The sequence below is a fragment of the Gastrolobium bilobum genome, unplaced genomic scaffold, assembly GCF_033153095.1.
Source record: "Gastrolobium bilobum isolate Gb01-03AN ecotype WA unplaced genomic scaffold, APGP_CSIRO_Gbil_v1 utg9958, whole genome shotgun sequence".
Taxonomy (NCBI): domain Eukaryota; kingdom Viridiplantae; phylum Streptophyta; class Magnoliopsida; order Fabales; family Fabaceae; genus Gastrolobium; species Gastrolobium bilobum.
In genome coordinates this window covers 218119-224135 of record NW_026897897.1, presented here as the reverse complement: position 1 = coordinate 224135, position 6017 = coordinate 218119, and positions in this window count along the sequence as shown.

Genomic DNA, 6017 nt, shown 5'->3' with positions numbered 1-6017 from the left:
CGTCATCAACTTTTTAGTTCTTTTAAACCTAATTGGATATTAGATTGAAATAAAAATACGGTACTTCAACTTTTTTTTAATTAAAATCATGGATCCCATCCCATACCATGTAACATTCAATAGTTAAATATATTGACAGTTTGAAAATTCTTATATATTTACTTAAATATTTTATTTTAAAATGATAAAAGAATTAATAATATTAAAAAATATGAAACAAAGTTTTTCATATTCAAATTCGTCACATTTTTTATTTTAAATAATTCAATCAATGAAAATAAATGTCATTCTATTTTGTTGTATCTCTTTATGTGAATTTAAACTAATTTAATGAGCATATATAACCTAACTTTTACGGCTACTTTTTTATTATTTTGCATTAAAATTTAAAAACAATATTTTACTTTTTTTTAGTGAATAAATTAATTTGAACACGAAAAGAAACTAAAATAGACCTGGGTCATAGAGCAAAAGGGTAAATACTATTAGCATTCCAAAAAATTTCAGGTAATTAGACTATGATTTGTCCACAATTTGCTGAACGTTCAAATAACATAAAGCAAGCTCCCAAAATTTCTGGTATCAAAACGGATATTTATACTCTTCATTTTAAACCATTATTGAACTTTTGATTTTTATTTTGTACATAAGATTTGATCTCATCAAATCATATTAGGATAATGCTCCTTATTAGAGCAAGTAACTAGTGCCTCCAAGCCTCGTTCACCTTGTGCTTACATGCATGGACCCAAGCTCATGTGTTCAAAACACATGTCTTAGTCATTTTTTCTTGATATTATCACATAAGATCCATACTATCCAAAACCATGTATTAGTTCATGCCATTAAATATGATATAATAGTGTAACATATTAGGTTCCTTTAGCCACTGACATAATTAAGTTTTGTCCAATTAAATTTTTTTAATGGGTCCAACTCATTTAAAGACAACACAAAGTATTAGCAATACTTTGTGACCCTAGAACTAAATGAAAGATCAAGTGATCTACCATTCTCATTTGGTTACCTTGTCTATATACCTCTTCATCTCGATATCCGCCTATATGATTCATTTATTGTGCACAGATTTCCGAGTAAGTCATCTGAGTTCCATTAGTCTCTTGTGGACAACTAATCCCTTACAGAGATGATCAAACCTTTCAATTTGTTCATATATACTCTTGCCCTAAAGTCATATCCAAAAGTACATTATTCTTTCCATTTTCAGGTGGATAAAGTAGTATAATCATAGTATGACCATTAGGCATAGTATTTATTGACAACCTTAAGTCTAAGGAGATGAACTGCACTATCGAATAATGAGATATTGTATCAAATGATACATGCTGTAGGGATTTTTTGTGGATTTTCTCAACGGGTTAGTTTGATACAATTTGCTCCTCTAACAAATCCATCCACAAAATTGGCATGAGATATTGTATTAAATCCATACATTTTGTAAGGCATTTTTATGCTTGCATCCATGAGGTACATGCCTTGGATCATTATGTAAATAGTCTGATGTCATGTTGGTCTAATTGAGCCAACTAATGCCCTTTCTCCATGACTCTAAACTAGGAATAAGTTTAGCGAATAATTGAATAGTGCACCCGAGTCCTCATGATTATGATCTCTGTAACACCCTGTATATACCCGGATTGTTAACATGTCATCGTATTAAGTCACGCTTAATTTAAAATGTGGAATAACGTTTTCTTTTCAATTATGACGTCATTAATATTACCAAGTTGATTACTTAATCCTTTTTCATAAAACATTGCATGTATGTAAATTGCAATTAAACATATAACTGAAATACCTCAATAAATAAATGACTGAATGTGTCTCTAGTCACAGAGCTACAACACGTAGACCAAACAGATCCTGATAGTTTATACAACTCAATTAAACTTAAACATCGTCAAATCAATGTGGCATAGACAATCCCCATACTCTCAAAATAAACATCATACTCATCAAGTCTCAATACAAACAACATGGTAATGGATAAGGCATAATCACTAAACAGGGACATCAGCAAGCATATCAATCAACTAAGCTCCAGCCTCCTGCCGCTAGAGGTCTCAACCCCTGGTTACCTGAACCTGAAATAAGTGCCCCAAACGTGGGGTGAGATCTCTAAACAAAAATCTCAATAAGGCAAGGGGTCCTCATGAATTTCTCCACCCCAAGCTCACTTACATGTGCAATAGAAGTTCTAAAAGCAATATACAATATCAGTTCCAAAATCAGTGCAATGCAACAGATAATCATGTCATGTGTGTCAAGATATTCTACTGGCCAGAGAAATGCAAGATTTATATACGTCTATTACCCACATTAGTGCAAGACGCCACTTGCACCCACCCACAGAATCATTGTATCGTATGACACCACATACTCAGGCTTACCGTCTAAATGGAACAACACATGCATATTATAAGGCTCTTGCACTTAAAAGCTCAAAAGTATTTCAATCATCAAAACATGAAAAAACATCATGCATAAAATCATTCCCTCATGGGGCATGGTGGAACCAAAAATGGCTAAACCGAGGACACGAAAGCTTACCTCTAAGCAATCAATCCAATCCAAGGTCCACACCCGCTCAAAGTCCACACACAGCACAATCACAATCTGTTTGGGACCAATAATCATATCAATATTCATACTCTACAAGCATATGACATAAAGACAACGTCTTCCTTTTACGTTTCATGTCTTTAGGCTTCTCACAAAGCCATAAGCCCTTAATCACTTAGATTATGACTTAGATTAATTATTACAGAAGTCCACATTAGCCAATCATGGGTCCACAAACCCAAAATATCATTCTGTATGAACAGTACAGTTACTGTCTCGAAATTCCCAGAATATCCGGATATATGTCGGGGCCATATCCGGATATTACCAACCCCATATCCGGATATGGATATTCGAATATCATATCCGGATATTTCGCGACAGAATGCAGTTTCTGCATTTCGCGAGATATCACTCCAAAGGTTTCGTTTTTAAGACTTCTAAACGTTAAAGCATGCATCTTTAAGTCCCTTTAGACCAGTTATCACGTTGGTTACTTGTTCATCTTATTAAACATGCCAAGGTTTCATTTTTAACTAAGAAAACTCATGGTCAAGGTTGATGAACTTACCCAAGGCTTCAAAATAGAAACAAGGTGGCTCTTGGAGCTCTCTCACCAGCCTCAAAGTTCAAAGCACACAAGGACACGAAAATGGTGATTAAAGGTTGGTTCTTTCTCACCAAAAATGACTTCTTGAAGCTCAAGAGGCCATAACAAGGGCTCCCTTAACAATGTTCAAGAACTCAGCCCCAAGACTCCTCAAAACAGAGGTCCAAACTTAGAAACAAGGCTTCCTACTCACCCCTAATGATCTCTCTCACTCATACAAGGTATTTTGGTGAAGAAAAATGGAAGAAAGGTGATTTCTTTGGTGAGTTCTCAAGCAAGGAAGAAGGTGGCAGCAAGGAGAGCTCAAGCACCAGAAAAGGAAGCACGTAGAGTTGTATTTTCTGACCTAGGATCATGTGTCAATCTTATATATAGCCTCATTAAATTTTAAACACATTGTATTAGCATTAATAGCTACGCTTAGCATTTTAATCCCAAATTTAGAATTCTGAACCTAGCCATTATTCTAAGATTTTTCATATTTTTATTTTATTTTTCGCAGCACCTTTCCGGTACGCGCTTTTACTTAGTCAGTATCAGTTCTGGCACCAGTTCTCATTATTTTGACCTGAAACTTGTTATGCTAGTCATATATATTATTCTAGTGACATATACATACTTTTCATAATTTTTCAGGATACTTCATCGGTACGCCTTTATACTGTGAGGCAGAACCGGTATCTGCACTTTTCGTCAGAAAAATGACTTTCAACATTATTAATTACTTACCATAATTATTTAAGCCTTCTCATAATTATTAGGATCAATTATGGAATTATTTCATTAATCTCATAATTAATTAATTAAATTCCTAAATTAACGGTACGGGTTCTTACAATCTCAAAAACAGATTCTCAAATGTACACCTTAATATCCCAATGACCTTTCAACCATTTAAACATATAAAAAAAGAGAGAAAATAACATGGAATAGATAAAGTATTGTTATAATATTGTTCATGAAATTAAAATGTCAAAATACATGGAGTTATCTGACTATTTAGATTGTCTCTAAGGTGGCGTTTGGTTGAGGAGAAATTTTTAGAATACTGGAGAAATAGAATTGATAGAGAAATGGTAAGAAAGTGAGATAAAGTGAGATAGATAGGAAAATGCAAAAAAAAGTAGTTTGGTTGGATAAAATTTTACCAGGAAAGTATATGAAAATTTTGAAATCCTATGTTTGGTTTTAGAAAAAATATAGATAGGTAAATGATATAAAATTACAATTTTATCCCCATACCCATGTGGAGGGCTAACAATGAGAGCCTTATCCTCCTTTTTTAGAAGGTCTTCCTCACCCAAATCATGGAGAATCGAATTCAACACCTCAGCATTGATGTTCCCAGACGCAGTAGCATCAAATCCAGAATCAACTGAACCCAAACTTGGTGAGAATCCCTTCAGAATAGACCCCAAAAAAGGCAACGTTGCAAGAGCCATAGCCAAAAACACAGACCGTGAAACAATGCGAATAAACCGTGCATCAGGAATCTTGATAACAAAAACAGTATCAGAATTCAAACTAATCCTTCCATCATGCAAATGATGCTGTTCATCTTGCTCCTATACCCACGACCCAATTCCATTTCCTACCTTTGCAGCAAAAATGGAGAAGACCCAGATGCAGAAAACTGAAGATGATTGCGAGAACGAAGAAACAATAAGCCAGCGAATCGAAAAGGTTGGAACTTTAACGAGCGCAGAACCTTGCAGCGGTGTGGTTTCCACCCATAAGAGCCACACTGTTACTTTGCTTTCAACAATAAAGGAGCATTAATTGTCTCATCCTCTCTGCCTCCATTGTGCCTCAAAGGGTATATTGGTCAAAGAAATTAAGCAAACATTGACTTAGCCGTGCTTTTGCAAAAACCCACATGCGAAAATGGATTTCTAACAGTGCCGAAAGCCGTGTTTCTCATATCCACCTCAGAAATCTATGCATTTTAGTTGTCTGGTTTTTTGTCTGAAGGAGCTTCACCAAACTTGGGGTTCGTGTAAACCTTGTGTCAAATGCCTAGGAAAATTTCAAAAAGAAGCCAGCCAAACACCACCTAAAGGTCCGTTTGAATAGACTTCTGAAAAAAGTGCTTTTTATACTTTACTTATTTCAGAAGTACTTTTTACAATTAGTAAAGCTATTTAGATATTTTATAAAATATTTGAGTTTTGAGAAAAAAAATTATCTTTTAACTTCATTTTTTTTAAGCTAAAATTTTTAGCTTAAAAAATAGGTTTTGACTTTAGGGATTTACCCTTTGAAAATCAGGATTCCCCTTATTTTATTTTATTTTTCACAACAAAAGGGAATGGTTTAATGAGGGAGAGAGACATTGAACGTGAGAGGGGTAAAGAATTACTATAATTTGAAGATTTCTAGAGATTGTCATAATTTGATGAGGTAATTAGAGTAACTGATGATTCTTGCTTCATCTCGTTCTGAAAAGAGAATTGTATTGTGTTGCTTTCACCCGCCCATTTTATCCTTATGCCCTTATCTACAATACTTAATATAGGGCTTTTCTCCATCATAGACCACATAGCATGATTAAGCAGCAAAATACGGGCCTATACCCTCGGATTCTTTTTACATTAATTAACTTATATGTTTCATTTCTATATTCAAGCATGCACCTCCATAATCCATAACCATAGTCCATAAATTTAAATAGAAGGATAAATAAATACTTGATTTTAGGGAATACAGTTAAGGTAAGATGGAAATTAAAGATGAAGATGACCTTCTTTGTCAACCTTCTTTGTCACTGTTCGGACTGGTTGACCCGAATATATATAAAAAAAATATAAATATAAACATATATAAT